This window comes from Lissotriton vulgaris, chromosome 12, assembly GCF_964263255.1.
Source record: "Lissotriton vulgaris chromosome 12, aLisVul1.2, whole genome shotgun sequence".
Taxonomy (NCBI): Eukaryota; Metazoa; Chordata; class Amphibia; order Caudata; family Salamandridae; genus Lissotriton; species Lissotriton vulgaris.
Window position 1 is genome coordinate 703,044,419 of NC_141700.1, and position 18,334 is coordinate 703,062,752.

General features: G+C 45.7%; 1 protein-coding gene across 1 annotated transcript in view; it reads left to right on the top strand.

Moving 5' to 3' along the window:
• Nucleotides 1–379: 379 nt before the first annotated feature.
• The window catches only part of TRIM56 (tripartite motif containing 56), a 67,836-nt gene continuing 49,881 nt past the window's right edge, over nt 380–18,334 (top strand). Inside the window, exon 1 of the mRNA XM_086945938.1 lies at nt 380–682. The gene's annotated coding sequence lies outside the window, so the exon portion shown is untranslated. The remainder of the gene's footprint in view (nt 683–18,334) is intronic.

Sequence of the window (18,334 nt, forward strand, 5' to 3'; positions counted from 1 at the left end):
GCATCAGAATGGCGGCTAATTGAGTAATATTGGATGTATGCCCTGTTCATACCGAAACTCATAACATGGAGATGTCCGACCACGCAAAGTCTATCATGGACTTCAGCCGGAGAAAATCGAGAATGCAGAAGCCCACAGGGTGCAGCTTTACTGCAATTTGTTATTCCTGCAATTACTCTCATGTTTGCTCGAATCGCGATTTTCAGAGTAAGTGGAACGAGGCCCAAAGTGTGGTGAATGAGGGAGGCTCGCGCCACACACGATCACAGGGCAGCCACAGAAATGTCACATACTTGTATACGAAAACTTGGCAGCCGCCAGTTATTACACGTTGTCTTGGAAACAAAGGCAGGGTTGGTGTGTACGCAGATCATCTGTCGAAGCAGTTAAACCTGTCCTGCCCTCTGTCCTCTGCTTGGGAACTGCTGCACAAAACCTTCTCTGAAGGTATGACCTGGTGCCTTAGGTTTCGATTCCCTGCTTCAGGGACAGGGCGGTGCCACGCACGTGATGAAAGACGGTAGCAATAGTTCCCGACCTAGCCTGCCTTGTTCGTAAGAGAACCCCAGGTCTTGTCAGCGCCAGACCTCTGTTCAAGGGCAGCCTCAGAAAGCGGATGCAAACCTTACTTTATGCAAAAAGCGCAGAACTCACGCTGCTCTGAAAGACTGCTTTTGGAGAGGTAGGTGACAGCACTCAACCGGAGTTTCTTTTTTGCCTGATCCATAAGTTATAACGTCGATTTCTATTGCCTTGACATTGTGGTATGGTGATGTGGGAAGTAGCTCCTTACTGCACATGCACCCAGCGCAGATCTTTCAGCAGCTGAAGCAGATTTTCTATTCCTAGCTCCACATTTATGTACCTTGAAGATAAATGTACAGCATACACACATATGTATGACGTTAGGTATAGAAAATCAAGACTTATTTAATTGTTGATTTTTTTTCTAGTATTTTGGTTGATTTTTTGTCCCATCGATATTCTGGGTTCGACATTCTGGACATCTTCCAATCTGTGTAGCACACCTTCCAGGCCAGCGTTGGTGGAACCTGATGATAATGTCAATTCTCTGACCAGGAACACAACACAACAATTGCTAATACTGATGAACATTCACTCAGACTTTCATTCAAAGATCACATTACCTAATCGCTATGATCTGAAAATATATTTTTAATTTTCTTTTAAATTGTTTAGATTTTAATTTTTTGAAATCATCTCATCTTAGAAAGTTCGCTTTGTTTTTTAGGTATTTAAACATGCACTGTAATCAAAACAAGAAAAAATGGCATAAATATTCAATGACACAATACATTTTCAATACATTCAAACATCACATTACAGAAAAATAACATAAGCCATGTATAAAGCTCGAGTTCTGTATATGTTTTTCAACCAATCACATTAACAACCAATACCTCTGGCTGCTATCTTACTTGGTTGTGTTTTGATTATTTCCAGAGGTAATGACCAAATGGTGACCCTACTATGCTCACTTTAGTTATTTCAACAGAACAAAGGTGAATGATTTGTGAGCAAAAAGTGGTGTTGCATCAACCTGAACACCTATTTGGCCAATGAAAAAAGCTGTAGATGCGTTTCAAACCCTCTAAAATGTCTTTGACTTACTCCCTCAGGACACAGAATACATGTAGAGCTGAGAATCAGAAAAAGAGAAGGAAATTATAATTTAAAAACTAATCTCTATTCTAATGCATTCTCACTACACTCATACAAAGAACACAAAACCCACTTCTTTTACCTTTGTCTTTTTATGAGAGCTTCAATATCCTTGCTTATATGGCCACTGTTCACAGTACAGGGACCAGTGCCGCACAGGGAAACACTATAAGCCAACAAAATGTAAAAAAAAGCATGTTCGGCCGGTGAGCCTTGTCACTTCTAGTGAGAAAAAAGTGTCTTTGATATTGTTAGAGAGCTGACTTTTATAGGGAAATTGAGACTCCTGACTCCTCTCTCTTCGCTATGGAAATGATCATCAAATTTTGCTGATCTGTAAAATGGACCAAAAAGAAAAGGGGATTTTTGTAATTAATTCGCATGTTGCTTATGTGGGAACTCTGAAAAAAAACCTTCTTGAGGAGCCAACTATTACCAATCAAGGCTCGTGTCTTAGAACTTCAGGTATTTATCGTTCAAGCGAGACTGCTTTGAATAGTGGCGATGGACAGTGCGTGAATGGTAATACTATATATTTCAGTGCCTTACTGGAAACGTGCTGTTCCCTGTATATACTTTGTTTCAAGAAACGGGTTCATGTGTTGTCCTGCAATGCCTAGGGATTTCCCAATTAAACCAGTGGATACTGGGCACGAAAAGATGCAAAAGTACCAGGTTGTTCCTACTTGGTTATTCTTTTAGCATCAAATGATTCCAAGATGACACATGTGATTTGTGCACTTCTTATTCTTTAAGGACATTGGGCCTGCAGGGCTTATTTAGAAGCCCCTTGCGCCTCCAGTGCGTCACTTTCCCCCCATCAAAAAATGATGCGCCAGTGACGCAAGGGGCTTGTAAGTGAGCCCCTGAGTGTTTAGCAGAGTGGGAGATCTGACATAATTTAGCTGAGTTTTTGCTCCACCAAGCATAGTTCCTCCACTTCATTGTGGGTGAACGCCATGTTTCCAGACAGCGGTTCTTCAGCTGGCTGTGCGGTCAGAAACCTTTTCCTAATGGCACGTGTCACATGTCTGTCCTGTTTAGGATGGCGCTCCGGCACTGATTGTTCTGTCTGGACTGCCATGCAGGGTATTCCAAACCCAGGAAACAAGCTCGGGAAGCATAAGGAACATTTGTTTACATTTGCACATAGAGAGAAACCCCTGCTTAAGGGTTTTCTTAGTGTAGAACAAAAAAGCATGATCAGCAGGCTGCCTTGGTATGGCGACCCACCTGGTTGCTTTTGATGCTGAAACTGCTAAACTGATGTGGATGGGAGCACTTGCTGTAAAAATGCTCCCTAAAACTGGCAGAGCACTAAAAATAAGGTGTCAATAATGCTTCCTCTATTGATCTGCGCTTCGTGTATCACCCCCTAAATTTAACGTAGGACTCAATTGATAAACTTGGCGGGCGGCCTGACCTCTCATTCGTTGATCAACTGCATTTATTTAACTTTTTTATGCTATAGCTATATTTCTAGTAACAAGAGACCTCAAGCTGTGGTGGAAAGACTTGAAAATGGCATGGATTATCAATGCCAGGCAATGTTTTCCAGAAATAAACCTTTCATTATTAATTAAAATCCTAGTCACACTAAAGGAAACATATTGCATGTAAATATAATTGGTTGAGAAGCTTCCCATTTTTAATCCTCTGGTTTTTCCGTGTGCCCAAAATGTGATCTCTTGTTTAAAAGCATCCATGATACCAAAAACACACATGTATATTAAAATTAGATCTTGGTAGAGTATTTATGTTGAATAAGTATTCCTGGGGCCGTATTACACAAAGTGCCCTTGGGGTGCAATAGGCGTGTGTGCCCGCTTTGTGTGCCCCCAGATCACACGTTTGGTATTACAGAAGGGGCTGCAGACGCTTGTGCTGGTTTTTCTGCAATATTGATAGCGCTGATGCTCATGTAGCGCCATAGGTATCTCAAGAGGGCATTCCCTCAGTTGCGGGGGGAACCTCTATGCCTCTGTCCCTGTGCCATATTATAGATGCAGCTGCAAGGGCAAAGAAGCCGTCAGGAAGTGAACCGAAGATGCACCACAAAAAGGTGGTGCACTGTAAGTGAGCTCCTTATTTCAGCTTTGCAGGGGGGGAGTGGGTCCCATGGAGCCCTCAGACATCCCCTTGCAGGCCGAGGCAATCACTCACTGCAAGACCCTCTATGTCCTCTCTTGAAACTGCAGGTGGGTTTCAACCTACCCTGTGAAACATGGAGAAGCTTTTAAACAGCTGCTTCAGATTTCACTTGAATGCACTGCCCCCAGGGCAGGCGCGCATTTATGGCTATCACAAGGCCAGTACATTCAGCATAATAGGGCACACTTTCCCTGGTTGTGCTTAGTGCACCTTTTGAAAGTTGCGCAGTGGTGCAAACAGGAAAAGTGCTCCCTGTGCATAATATGTCCCCTAATATTTCATCAAACAGTAGTAAAGGGCCTGGGAAGAAATATACACACAACAGAGGCGTAAACCTATTTATGAATGCCTAAGAAAGCTTTGGGATTATAATCCCCTCTCAGGAGGTCGGGAACAAGCCCAAAAACTGACCATACACACCTGTTGTTGGCCACCAAAAAGTATGAAACTATAAAATTAGAATGTTCCATGTACAGAATTGTAGCCTGAAAGCAAAAGCAAACTTGCAGAGGCAGGCCAGATAATATATGATAGTACTCAACATTGCAATATTTGTATATTTTACAAAAAAGATGTTAAGTGTATCCCCAGGCGGGTAACTAAGCTCCAAAGCAAACACAAGGAGATGATGAATGGAGCACCTACGTTGTACGTCTCGCGAGTGCGCATGCAAGACGTAAAACGTAGGGGTTAGCAGTGAAGCAGGATGGTGAGAAGGAGGCAGGAGAGCGGCGATGTACAGGAGGAGACAGACACTGGCAGGTAAGTGCCTTTTAATTCATTTTAATTATTTTGGGAGGGGGGAGGGCACGAAGCGTAGCAAAGTTCCACGGAGTTGCTTTCCAACTCTGTGAAACTTCGCTTAGAGGCACTACGCCTGTTCCCCCCAGGCTTAGTTAAGTGCTCTCAATCTGTAAAAAAAAAAGTCTTTAACAACAATCATCATGACAGCATTTCCATAAATGCTATGCTCCCTAAGGAATCATGCAAACTCTTGACACTGCATTTTCAGATTGGAATCTATCATTCAATCAGGTTTCTTATAAAGGGCGACTACTCACACGTAAGAGTGTCAAGGCGCTGAGTGGGGGGGGGGGGTGGCTTTGCAGTTCAGTTGAAGAGTCAGGTCTTAAGGTCTTTCCTGGATTGCGGCAGCAATGGTAATTGCCTGAGGTGCAGAGACAAGGAGTTTCAGGCCTTCGCAGCTAGGTAGGAGAAGAATCTTCCTCCAGCCTTGGTCTTGCGGATCCGTGGATGGTCTGGCATTTTGGAGGGCTTTGTAGGAGTGCATGAGGAGCTTAAAGGAAATGTTTTTGTTGATAGGTAGCCAGTAAAGGTCTCTCAGGTGGCCAGTGATGTGGCTGCAGCATGGGATGCTCAGGATTAGTCCGGCTGAGGTGTTCTGCAGTTTCTTTAGGAGCTTTTGGGTGGTGCCGGCGTAGAGTGCATTGCCGTAGTCGAGTCTGCTCCTGACCAGTGCATTTGTTACCATTTTCCTGGACTCTGTGGGAATCCACTTGAAGATCTTATGTAGCAGTCAGAGCGGTCAAAGCATGTGGAAGCAGGAGGACGAAAGAGCATTGATTTGGAGGTTCATTGAGAGCAAGGAGTCCAGGATGATGTTGAGGTTTTGTGCGTTGTCTGTGGGTGTGTGGGGGGATTCTGAGCACTGCTTACCACCAGGAGTCATCCCAGGAGGAGGGGATAGAGCCCAGGATGAGGCCTTCGGTCTTGTTTGAGTTAAGCTTGAAGCAGCTGTCCTTTATCCTGGTGGTGACTGCCTTCATCCTGTTGTGGAATTTGCTCTTGAGGGCTGTGGGTTCATGTGCCAGATTTCACTTGAACTACCTAAGAAACCTGAAACCATTCCTCGACACCCCAGATCTAAAATCGGCAATTCAGGCCCTAGTCATCTCTAGGCCAGAATATGGTTGCTCCACCCTCGCAGGCCTACCCAAGAGCTCTCTGGCATCCTTGAAAGCCTGCCTCAACGCCGCCGCCAGACTTCTAACTGGCTCTAAGAAATATGACCATATCTCACCCCACCTTAATGCTCTGAACTGGCTTCCTCTTGAGGCCAGAATCCGATTCAAGCTGGCTTGAATCACCCACAAGGCTCTTTATTCCGAGTCCCCTGCTTTTCTCGCCCAGAAACTCGTGATATCTGTAGGTGCCAGAAACTCCCGGTCCCCCAGAGACCTTTTGTCTCCAACCTGCACGATTCAGGAAAAAAAGAACATACAATCGGGCCTTCTCTGGGGCTGCCCCAAGAATATGGAACTCACTCCCACCCACCATCAGAAGAATACAGTCTCTAGCTCAATTAAAAAAAGAAGCTAAAACTTTCCTAATGAGCAAATTCCTCTCCTAACGCTCATGTTACAATCACCTCCGTAACCTGGCTTCGCCTATCGTTACAGCATTATCCCGGGCCCTCTCTCCCTATGATACCCTCCCTGCACAACCGAACAAATCCCCTGGGTATTGAGACTGCTTCTCAAGCTTAATGTATCGATTTGTTCCTACCACAAAATGTATCCAGATATTATGATTGTTTGTTCTACCTTATGCTGTATTCACCTGTCCCTATCCCTTTAACTTTTCCCCCCCTATTTCCCCCCTATATCCCACCTGTCACTTCTGTAAAGTGCTCTGATACCCTCACGGGTCTGGTTCGCGCTCTATAAAACACTAAATAAATAAATAAAATCTGTGATGCAGAGAATCAGCTGGGTGTCATCGGTGTAGGAGACGATATTGAATCCATGTCTATGACTAAAAAAACACTGCCCAGATTTACAAAACTCTCACACGACTCAACACAGCACCCAAAATTGCTATGCTACATTGAGTGAGAGGGAGCGAGAAGGACAGCACCGAAGCTACAGAGATATGGCTCTTTCCTCCCCTCTCACTAGCGCCGGTACACAATCAGGATACCGAGCACCATGCATACACATTTGCATCTTAGTGCAACGGTGACTGCCTGAGTCTTGTATAAGTTTTGTACTGGAAGTGTATCCTTCTAGTATAAAATACTATGCTCAGACTGACTTTACAACATTTCCTACTTTGTATGAGTGCTGTAGAGTGAAGCACACATGCACATTCGGAAAAGAGAATAGAAATGAAAGCATTACTCCTTTTATCTCCTTCTTTCAAGGGGCACTGATTTTTGGTGCAAAACCCTGTGTACTATATTTAGTAGAAATTGTATCAACAAGCATGGGTGCTAGCACAGTAACACTCATGTGCCACCCATGGAACTCCCCCTTGTCGCAGGCATAAAGGCACAATTACTTACCTGTGTGGTACTTACCTACATAGTAACGGCTGGGTGGAAATGGCATTGCGTGGTAAAGCCTTAGTTGTAAAGACTGTTTCCCCTTTTAGACATCCAGTCTGCAGCTTCCTTGGTCTGATGAGGGAAGTATGTGAAGAGAGCCAGAGGACTCTGATGCGTGACATTGTGCACAACGTTCTGGATCAGGGACAAAGGATGGCCTTGATGATGAAAAAAGGGAAAACACTCATCACACGAGGATGATGTGTCTAAGGGAATGGCATGACCAGAACAGAAAATACTTATGAATGGATATGAAGATTGTTAAAAGAGGCCTTGGGCTGTGGATAAAAAGTGAAACAGCTACTTCATTGTTAACAGGAAAAACATAATTTTGCAGCTTTTAATAGTAGGCAAAGGATCATAAGCAGGGGAAATGATTAACTTATAAAGCTGTGCCAGCAGATCGAGGGTTATTCATAGTTGGGATGATCGCCAGCTGGCCAAGTCAGCTGAACCCATTGCCGCTGTCCCCCTGCCAGAGGACAGTTCCCACATTTAGGGATCCAGAATGCCCAGATCTGTGTCGCTGGTCCTTTCTGTGTACATTACGTACTGGGGAAAGAAAGTTAGGGGGAGCATGCATGATGCCTGCCAGGATGGGCGGAACCCCCGGGATGAAGTGTTTCTGCATATCATGGTCCTACACAGTGTCTGCATTACTGGAATTACCTCAGGCCACTGGGAGGTATGGCCTAATTCCCAAAGTTAAGCACAAGTTGCTGGAGATAAATAGTAACTGCTTTTGATACAAAGCGCTGCCAGTCAGAAATTGCAGGGATGGTGACAGGGACTTTTCAAATCAAACATCGCTGTAATTTCCTGAGTGTTTACTGGTCATACGCAATCTGGTTTGCCATTCACATGAAGGCAGCTAGTTATCGTTCGACGCCTTTTGGGTTGGCTGTATTCTAAGAGATGGTTGCCACTGCTTGTGGTGGTATTTTCTATTGTGATGGCCATTTCCAGTAGTAATGCATTTACAGCTGTGGTAATGACAGATAACAGATCTATATTGTTACCCAACCTAATGAGACTACTTTGTTGCCCTCAGAGGATGAAAGGTTTTATCTCTGTGCAGTGGGATCTACATAAGTAAGGCCTCGGGTACGAATCAATCAATTAGTCAATCAAGAATTTGTAGAGCGCACTATTTACCCGTGAGGGACTCACTGCGCTGGGGGAAAAGAAGGGGGGGGGGCGCTACTGGTCGAACAGCCAGGTCTTGAGTAGCCTCCTGAAGGTCAGCAGGTCTTGGGTCTGTCATAGGCTCAGTGGGAGGGTATTCCCGGTCTTGGCGGCGAGGTGGGAGAAGGATCTGCCGCCGGTGGTTGTTCTTTGGATACTAGGGACGGTGGCGAGGGCGAGGTCGGCGGAACGGAGCTGGCAGTTGGGGATGTAGAAGAAGAGTCGTCTGTTGCGGTAGGCTGGGCCGGTCTTGTGGAGTGCCTTGTGTGCGTGGATGAGGAGCTTGAAGGAAATCCTCTTTTTGACGGGGATCCAGTGCAGGTTTCTCAGGTGGAGGGTGATGTGGCTGTGGTGTGGTACGTCGAGGATCAGGCGTGCAGAGGCGTTTTGAATGCGTTGCAGTTGTTTGATGAGCTTGGAGGGCGTTTCCATAGACGAGTCTGCTACTGACGAGTGCCTGGGTGACTGTTCTTCTTTTATCTGTCGGGATCCACCTGTAGATCTTGCGGAGGGTGTTGAAGCAGGAGGAGGAGACTGCGTTGACTTGCTTGGTCATGGAGAGTGTTGAGTCGAGGTTGCGTGCATGGTCGGTGGGTGTCGGGGCTGCTCCCAGTGCCGTAGGCCACCAGGAGTCGTCCCAGGCTGAAGGGTTGGAGCCGAGGATGAGTTTGTTATTGGTGCGTTATTTATCATACCCAATAAATAATGATATAGTATATAATAGCAATTATGAGTTTCCCTCTGAAAATGTGGAATAACATGTTGATTTTGATGCTTACCCTAGGTTGGAGGATAGGGGCAGCTTTTCAAGCAGTCAGTCTGTGACCAGAGCGCGCTGCCCTAGCACTAGGTGTTCTAGTGCACCTTATTGGAGCTCTAGGTGTGAGATGCATTTACTATAGCAGAGACAACTTTACAGCAAACAGTAAAAAAAGACAGACATGGAGGATGATAGTGGCTTGGCTTTATGTGCTTCCAAATGGTCTCAGCGGTAGAGCGGCAGCAGGAGGCAAGCTGCCCCAGAGCTGGCAGTGTCTATTAGCATCAGAAGGACTGGCTTTGAAGAATATTGGAAGCCTATTGTTGCTGTAAAAGAAATGTAAATTTTTCACCATTCTTCTCTTATTTTGGCCATATTTCACTTGGGTCGTGATATTACCCGACTTGAAGTACTAAAACAAAAGGCAGCTAGTTCTATTTTGTACACATTGCTGATGTTTTTCTATATACCACTATGAACGGCTATCCATTAACTCATTGTTTGTTTGGGGGTTCTCTGCCTGCACCACTTACTCTCCATATCGACTATCCCGGGTGGGATTATGTCCCCCAGACAGCTTAGGTGCAAGGTGGGGCCCAGAGAGGATGCACTGTAAGAGCTTCAGCAGTCCCGCTGCACAGGTCTTTTGTTTGGTGGTTCCCTGTCCGCACCATTGACTTTGCATTTTGACTGTCTGGGGTGGAACTATATGCCTCAAACTGCTTGGGTGCGAGGTGGGGCCCAGGGGGATACAAGCTGTAAGTGCTTCAACAGTCCTGCAGTGCGGTCGATTTTTGGACGTTCCCTGCCTGCACCACTGACTTTCCATGTTGACTGTCTAGGGTGTAACTATATCCCCCAGACTGCTTGAGTGCAAGACAGGCACCGGGAGGAGGCCCGCCATCTGAGCTTCAGCTGTCCCGAAAGCTAGAAGAGGCCGGGCCTTCTCTCGTGGTCCTGTGGTCCCATGGTCCGTATCTTCCCCATAGCTTGTGTCCCACTCCCTAATGATTTTGGGTTGGGGAAAAGGAAAATTGCATCTGGTGCCACAGGGGGTGAGTGATATGACAACTACCATCGACTTCTTCCTAGTGCGCGTAGCAAGTGTCCTATTGAAGGAGAATTAACTCACCGAAAGACACCTCTCCTTGGAGTTGCTAAGGGGCAACTTGATTTTCTCTAATAGTTTGACCATTCATGTGGGGCCAAATTAAGGAGCAGTTGGCTCCGGGCCCCCTGTCTCTCTATTAAGGATGAACCGTGTTAGTTCGCCCCTTGTTGACAATTTGCCTTCTACGGACCCTCCAGTAAAAAAGAAGAAAGTTGGGAGGGACCCTGCACAAGAAATTAGCATTAGACTGCAAGGGGATTAAACTGAAGGAGGACAATGTAACCCCACTGTTGACTTCCTCCTATATGGATGAACTGTGCTCTAGGATGGAACGTTTGGTTAATATATACCTAAAGCTATTAAATGATCGCCTTGCTTTCATAGAGGAAAGTGTGACCCAAATATTAAGTTTTGCTAAAACTCACTTTGCCCTTGAGGTGCCTCTGGTGTCCTCTCACCCTCCTACTGATTCTAGTAATATGGGTAGTGTGCTCATGGCACTAATCCCATTCAGCCCACTGTCCCCACTGGTTGTGATTTAAGGAGCAGGGGTGTTATGCTAGTTCAGACCCAATCTAACATATTTTGATGGGAAGAAGGGTTGATTGGGTAGGGTCATCCCATAAAATATTCCTCTGTGATTGTGTAGCGGTCAATTTTCATGATCTGGAAATTGGTACAACCCTCTTACGGCAACTCCTTCCCCTTTCTAAAGAGTTTTCCAGATATCTCTTTTACCACCAGGGTTTTTCTCCAAACTTCATAATCCCTTCACCCATCCCGGGTGCTAGAAGACCAATCTTTAGAGATCTTAAAGTGCATAATCGCATTTCTGGTCCAGCCATGGTGACGTTGAGTAACAGATACACACAATTGGAAGAGTTGGATGAGTGCAATTGACTGAAAGCTCTACCAGGAGTGGAGTCTCCTCATAGTAGGGGGATACCCAGGCACATGTCAGCAGATGCCAACACAACTGTTAACACCATTGTGCCAGTTAAGGTCTTATCTTGAAAAATTGCAGGACTGAGGGAAAAACTAGGAGACCAAGACTGGATCAAGTTAGTGATCCTCTTACAAGAAATCTGGGAGATCAAACCAAGTTACTTTTGTAGTTTTGTAGATATCATTCTTCAGCTTTCCCTTCAAATGCCGGTAGAGCCAAATGACGTCTACTTCGCGAGATTGCAAATACTTTTTTCAGGGAAATTACTACGTTTTATAATGATTCCCCTTAATTTCACTGCTTTGTGTGCGACGTTGCTGAAGATTGGGATTTGTTAATTGCTATAACAACTGTTTTTTTTAATGGAAATGCCTCACAGGTGGTGGGAGCCTTCGAAGCAGCCTTGCGGTCTATCGGAAACAATTATCCCAAGGCCCTGAAGCTTCTTTGGGTGGGCGACTTTAGCGTCCATTACAGTCCGAAGTGTAGTGTAGTTCCTATTTTCCCAATAGGCTCTGCGCGTTGGAATAACATAAACAGCAGTGTAGACGTAGGACTGAGGTAATCTAGGTCTCTACTGACTATGTTAAACTTAATTTAGGTTTGCGCCAGCTAGCTCAGAGGTCACTGGAAACTTTCTTGAATGAAGAGGGAGGGATAACCTTCCCTGGCTCAGACAAGAAGGGATTCAGTTTCCGACAACCGCATAAACATGACAACTTTGCTCCCTCAGAATAAGAGTATATCTCTAGAGTCGTGTGAAAACAATAGACAGATATTTCACCTAGTCAGCAGTGCATATTTAGTTTTACCAGAATGCAGAGAAATAGAGAGATGGGCGTTTTCAATAAAAAGGTGTTATTTATTGAGCAGTCTTCCTTCTCATGCAAGAGAAATGAATTGCCACAATTGCAATACTTAAAGTAAAGTAAAGTGCGTACAGTAAAAGTAGTATTATGAAATAATTCTGTAAAAGCATTGATACGGTTTCTTAGCCATATGATACTTTAAAATGGTTAAAATATATATATACATAAATACATTGACTAAAAGGCTCAACTGGTGCTTCTAACTACGCCTACCCCGGTGTACCTGACCTAAGCCTAATACGTGGGAAGGGACAAGTAAGTTAGCAGTGTTAAGTTAAGTTGGTTAAGATAATTTTGCCAAGAATCTGCATCAAGAATTCTCCGAAGGGTTTAGTAAGCTCCGTACCTTGGTAATAGAATGTGGGAGGTCTGGTATCTCTTTCCTCAGGACTCGATATTCCAGCAACCTGCAAGGGTAGGCTGGAAACACCGGAGCTGGATTTTCTCGGCTGGAGAAAAAGAGAGACAGCGTCTCTCTCAGTGCGTCAAACAGGAGGGGCGGCTTCAGCGGGCACTCGCATCAGCTGGGCTCTCGGGCAAGTAGATGGCCGCTCTGCTCCAAACCACCGTGTCTTTGCTTAAGGCAACTGTTGGTATTTTATACCTGAAAGGTGCCGGGTTTGACGTAAGGTTGAACATAAGACGTCACCAAGAACTAACAGTTCTTGCAGGACTTCAGGAGATGATGGTAAACGCTCCATCCATCATCCCCTTTGGTATCGCTTTGTTCGCCCTAAGTTGGCAGGGTATTGCCCGACATGGGTCCCGTGCTCACTTGTCCACTGGATTCAAGCTAGCCTGGCTGATGACGGCTGATTAGCCAGAAACCGGTCCCAGGGTGCTTGTTTCCGGTCCAGGGATGACATGGCTTGGCAGTTCTGTCTGTACTGTTCCCATGAGGCACAGGGTCAGCCTGATTTGCATATGGCCATGTCTGAACTGAGGTGGTGGAGTGAGATAAAGAATGATGATGGATTAAACCCAGATCAGATGACTGGGGGTGAGTGTTTGATTTGCTCAAATGCTCCGTTCATCATCCCCTTTGGTAATGATTGTGTACAGTGGGCATGGTGAAGACGTGATGTATACAATGATGGTTGGTCCAGGATAGTCTGGTGGTGTGGCTGTAGTTGAAGTTCCCGCTGGCGGAGGAGTCGTGCTCGAACGTGTGTCCTGCTACGAGCTTGCTGCGTTGACTAGCTGCTTGAGTCTGATTTTGGGGAGCTTCCCCAGGAAGTTGTGGTGTTCTGGTCATTGGGATTGTGCAGGTGGAACTTGAGTTCACCGAGTAGGATGTCATCGGTGGATGGGAGAGCCTGGGGTCCAATGAGGTCTACAATGGTATTGGAGAATAGGGGTCCATGGTCCGGGGGACTGCAGATGAGGATAGCGCAGAGGATGGGGTTGGTCCGGATCTGAAAGTTGAGGTGTTCCATAGTCACCGTTGGGTCATTAGAGTGCGTGGTCAGTTGGAGTGTGCTTCTGCCTCCTCCTGGATGGTCGGGGTGGTCCTTGTAGGTGATTTAGTAGCCATCAGCGATGGCAATGCGGTGTCCAGTCCGGAGCAGTGGTTGGTCCTGGCAGGCGATGTGGCGTCAAGGGTTGATGGTGAGGAGGGTGCTGGCGTAGCGGTGGAAGGTCCAAGAGGAAGGGTGCCTCGTGCTAAGCGCGTTCCAGGGGCAGACGGGCTTGCCTTTGGCATGGGAGGTGACCATTGCAACGCAGGCATTACATCGTAATGCCCTTACAACACAACTACAACAACGCAGGTGCCTTCACATAGCATTACATTACAACACATTGTGAGGTCAGTAATGGGATATTTTGAAGTTTTAGGGCGGGTATGGGCTTCGGGTGTCAGAGATGAAATTTTAGGTGTATTATGGGGTAAAATTCGAAATTGGAGGTATGTTTGGGGGTCAGTTATGAAAACTGGGGTGTGCATTTAGGTCAAATATGATTTTCAGGGTGTGTTTTGGGGGCTCAAAGATGAATTTTAGGGTTCAGGGTTTGCTTTGGGGTGCAAGGGTTAGTTTTAGGGTTGCCTCACTGCAGTGGGAATAGTAATATTTACATCTCCGCTATCCAACACCTCCCCTACTGTTGCTCTATGCCTAGTATTAGTATGCATTGTAATGGAATGCGATGTAATGGTATGCGTCTTAACTTCATATATACCTTTGACACACCAGTCGTATGCCGCTGCGCATGGCCGCACAGTGTTCCCCATTGAGAAGTGCTGCGGGGGGACTGGACAGCCGGGAGGTGGGAAATGCCAGAAAGGATACTGGATGGGGCGTGGAGGCAGGGTGTGTGTGTGAGCAGGTGTTGTAAATATTTAAATGAGAGAAATCTTACCTTGAGACCGGTTCCCGTGTCTTCGTTGCTCCTGCTCTCCTGAGTCTGCTTCCCGGAACAGGAAGTAGGCAGCCAGGCTCCCTCCCCTAAGCCAATCACAACGCTACAATGTGGCCTTGGGATTGGTCATTGGCGCCGGGACAAGGCGTTCTGCCAGGGACTGGATGGGTGGGCATGTTTTTCATGCAGACTGTAATGCAGCCTGCATTGCACACAGGACAGTAAACCTGCCCTGCTTTGGGCGGCCTGAGTGGGCTGACCAAACAGTCATTGCGCACTTGAGTGGGCATGCCGCTCCGCCCCTGCCCTGCTCCGTGCCTGGAGCAGTCCTACCCACCCTCCCACCCGCAAGGGAAACATAGCACGATTACATCAGGAAGTTATCATCATGTGTTTCCTCTTCTTGCACTGCTTGAGCAGCCACTGAGGGTGTGTCATCTACAGATGCTAGGCCTATGGGACTGGACCCCTGGGCCTCCTCCACTACGCGTCCCACCTACTCCTTACCTGGACATTGACACTGTGGCGCAATCCGCTGCACTCCCTCCAAATCTGTGAATCAGCCAGCAGGAGCCTCAGCCAGGTGGGATTTCAGAAGCCTGGGTTCAGCAGTCACCGACAAGTCCGCTCGTGAACCTCCCTCTGCTGTTGATGCAGCAGGGGCCCCTTAGGCAGGAAGTTGCAGCGCTCCTGCCACACAAGTTCAGTGCGGCTCAGGGGCCTCACCCTCCACAGCGTCCGGCCAGCGCAACATCATCCAGCCTGTGATGCAGAGAGGTGCCGCCCACCACTGGTAATCCCCTCCGTGCACCCGGTGTAGTGGTGGATCGTAGTATGCGATGCAGACCTCCTACGTTGGTGCGCAGGAGCTCCTTTACCATTCACAGCTCCAAGGGACCAAGGCGGTCTTCTTGCACAGGTCAGCAATGTGCCTCCATGCGACCTGCCAAACTTCACCACCAGATAGGGGCGATCGCCGCGCCTCAATGTCTACTGCCAGGGCTCATCGACTTCACAGCTCCTTCCGCATCCCACTCCAAGCTCCAGACACATGTCCAGTGAGGCTCCCTGGGCCTCTCTTTGGTTTTCACCCACTAACGCCGGAATTCCTATTGCAATCACTCTAATGTTAGCGCCAGTTTTCACAGCTGATCCCTGAAGCTGTCACAATGTAGCGACGACTTGTACATACATCTCTAAAAAGGCAATAGTTTCAGTGGTACACAGCGGTAAGAAAACTGCCTCTAACTAGCGTTAGCTGTAGTTATCGCCAGTCCTTGTACATATCCCCCACTCTTCTAAAGAGTTCAATGTTTCACAGATTATATGTATTCTGTTCTATTGTATGGGTGAGATTTGTATATGGATATGAATGGTGAGATGTTTGAGTAATTTGATTGGTGTTTTTTATATTGAATGAAAAAGTATTTGCACAAGGATACCAATATAGCAATGGCATTGGATAAGAATGTGTTTTAAACATTTTTTACTCTGTTGAGTATACATGATAAAATTGTTTTGTATTTATCCTGGATTTGTTATGTTGTGAGCCTTCTATTTAGATAGTATGTTATGTTATGTTATGTTATATGCATTTGTAGAGCCCTCGATTACCCTTGGGTGTCCTGGCGCTTAGCATTGGCCTACCTGGAAAGCTGAATAGAGAACTATTGTGAGAAAAGCCTAGTTTTCAAGCCCTTCCTGAATATAAAGAGACTAGGAGCGGTTTTGAGGGAAAGGGGAAGCTCATTCCCTGCCTTAGCAGCACAGTGAGTAAAACTCCTACCTCCCCAGCTTAATTTTTTTGCCATTGTGACGTGCACTTGTTTAGCGCTGGTGGATCGTAGCATTCTACCGGGGATGTACCAGTGAATGTTTTGCCTAAGAAACTTCGGTCCGATTCCATTGATGACTTTGAATACTATACAAAGAGCCTTGAACCGGGCTCTCTGTTTTATTGGGAGCCAGTGTAGCTTCTTAAGCTCTCCTCTAACGGAGACAAATTTAGATGTACCGGACAGTAGCTTAGCCGCTGCATTCTGGACTAACTGCAGCCTATACAGATGTTGTTTTTGTATGTTCAAATATAGCTGTTACAATAGTCCAAACGCGATGTTATAAGGGCCATGACCACTGTCTTAAGGTTGCTCTCGGTTAGGAAGAACTTAATTTTCCTTATGATTCTTAGAATCATAGAGCAGGAAGAGGAAACCAAGCTCACTTGATCCCCCATGGCAAGTTTATTATCCATTAGTATCCCCAAATTTTTGACTTTCTGAGTGGGTATAGGGCAAAGGCCCAAATCATCTGGCCACCATTCTGGAGTCCATACCAGGGGATTGATCCCAAACTTTAGAACCTCCTTCTTAATTAAAATAAAAAGAAAAGCGTTTTTTGTACACGCACATAAGACAAAGCTAAAGCAATAATTTTTAGCTAAGGCTGCGGTAAAAAAATTGTAGTTAAATAAAATCAAAGTCACAGGTTTCTCCTGCAATTTATTTCCCTTTCATGCAGGCTTGCAACGAATATGACTCATTACATCGTGATGTATTACATCGCGTACTTTTACAACGCGGTTGTTACAACAACCACGTTTTTAGTACGCAATGCATTTACATCCCAAGCCATTACAACGACTTGCACTAGGGGGCACGCTGGACTTAGGAATAGTATTAATTACTTTACCTACTTCAGTTTGTGCAACAGTATGGAAGGTGTTGGAATTAATTTTCAATACTTCAGCTCCCCCTAGTGCAAGTCATTGTAATGACTTGCGATGTAAATCCATTGCGTACTAACAATGCAGTCGTTGTAACGACCGCATTGTAATAGTAGCGCGATGTAATGGCAGCATTGTAAACGCTGTTTCCAGCTTGAAACCGTATCTGGTTGCTATTCAGAACCAACAGCATCGATTTGTACTAACAAGGTTCCAACTTAATTATTTACCTTCAATGCTGGGCTACTCTGAAAAATGTTACTCGTGAGATGGAACCTCCACCCAAACCAACCTGCATATTATGTTTTTCGATTTGTTTTATGGGGCCCCAAGGAAAAATCTTAACACTTCCCTTCTTAAAGGAGATAACTTCAGACAGTGAAGACCTGCTCTCTGTTTATAGCTACAACTTGATGACCCTTTGGTCTGTCAGATTGTGGCACTCTTCATCTGGCTGTCGAAAGTTAAGAAGACGTGCCCTTTCATGAAGGGTCACTAGTAATCACGGCACCGTAACTACACTGTCAATCTATGGCACTTCAAGGAAGCATCTGCACTTTATATTCTGGCCCCTTCCTCTATTGCGGAACTCAGAAAAGTGCAATATTTTAGTTCAATTTTAACCACATGCGTGCAACGGTTATTTTTGCGCTGTGCGGCTTTTTTCAAAAAGCCGCGTTACATGACGAGCTGAGCTCGTCATGAGCATGCGAGCGGCACAACTCATGACGAGCTCAGCTCGTCATGAGCACGGAAGGGGTTAAAGAATTATAAAGATTATTGCAGAATATTCTTCTTATCCTGTGTAATTTCTAGTGCAATAATGTGGTTTTAATCATATTTTATGAGAAGGGGTATTTTCAGATTTGGCATCTCAAACTGTGGTCCAGGTTTAAACGAAGTCTTCAGTGAACAGTGAGATTTCATGCTATTTTATGGGGGTAAATGAAGTCCCAATTGTATTTTAACTGTTGTTTTAGCCTTTACCTGTAATTGTATGCTACAAAAGCATAGCAAAATAAAGTTTACTGACTGACTGACTCATCCATTCATTCACCCAGTCACCCATCCAAAATATCACACAAATTAAGCAGCAGTGATACTTCAGCCATACAGCAGCGCTATTGGCTTCGCTACTGCTTGATGCTAAATGAGGCAAGCCCTTACTACTATCGTGATCTCTGGAATTTTTTGTCCTGCTTA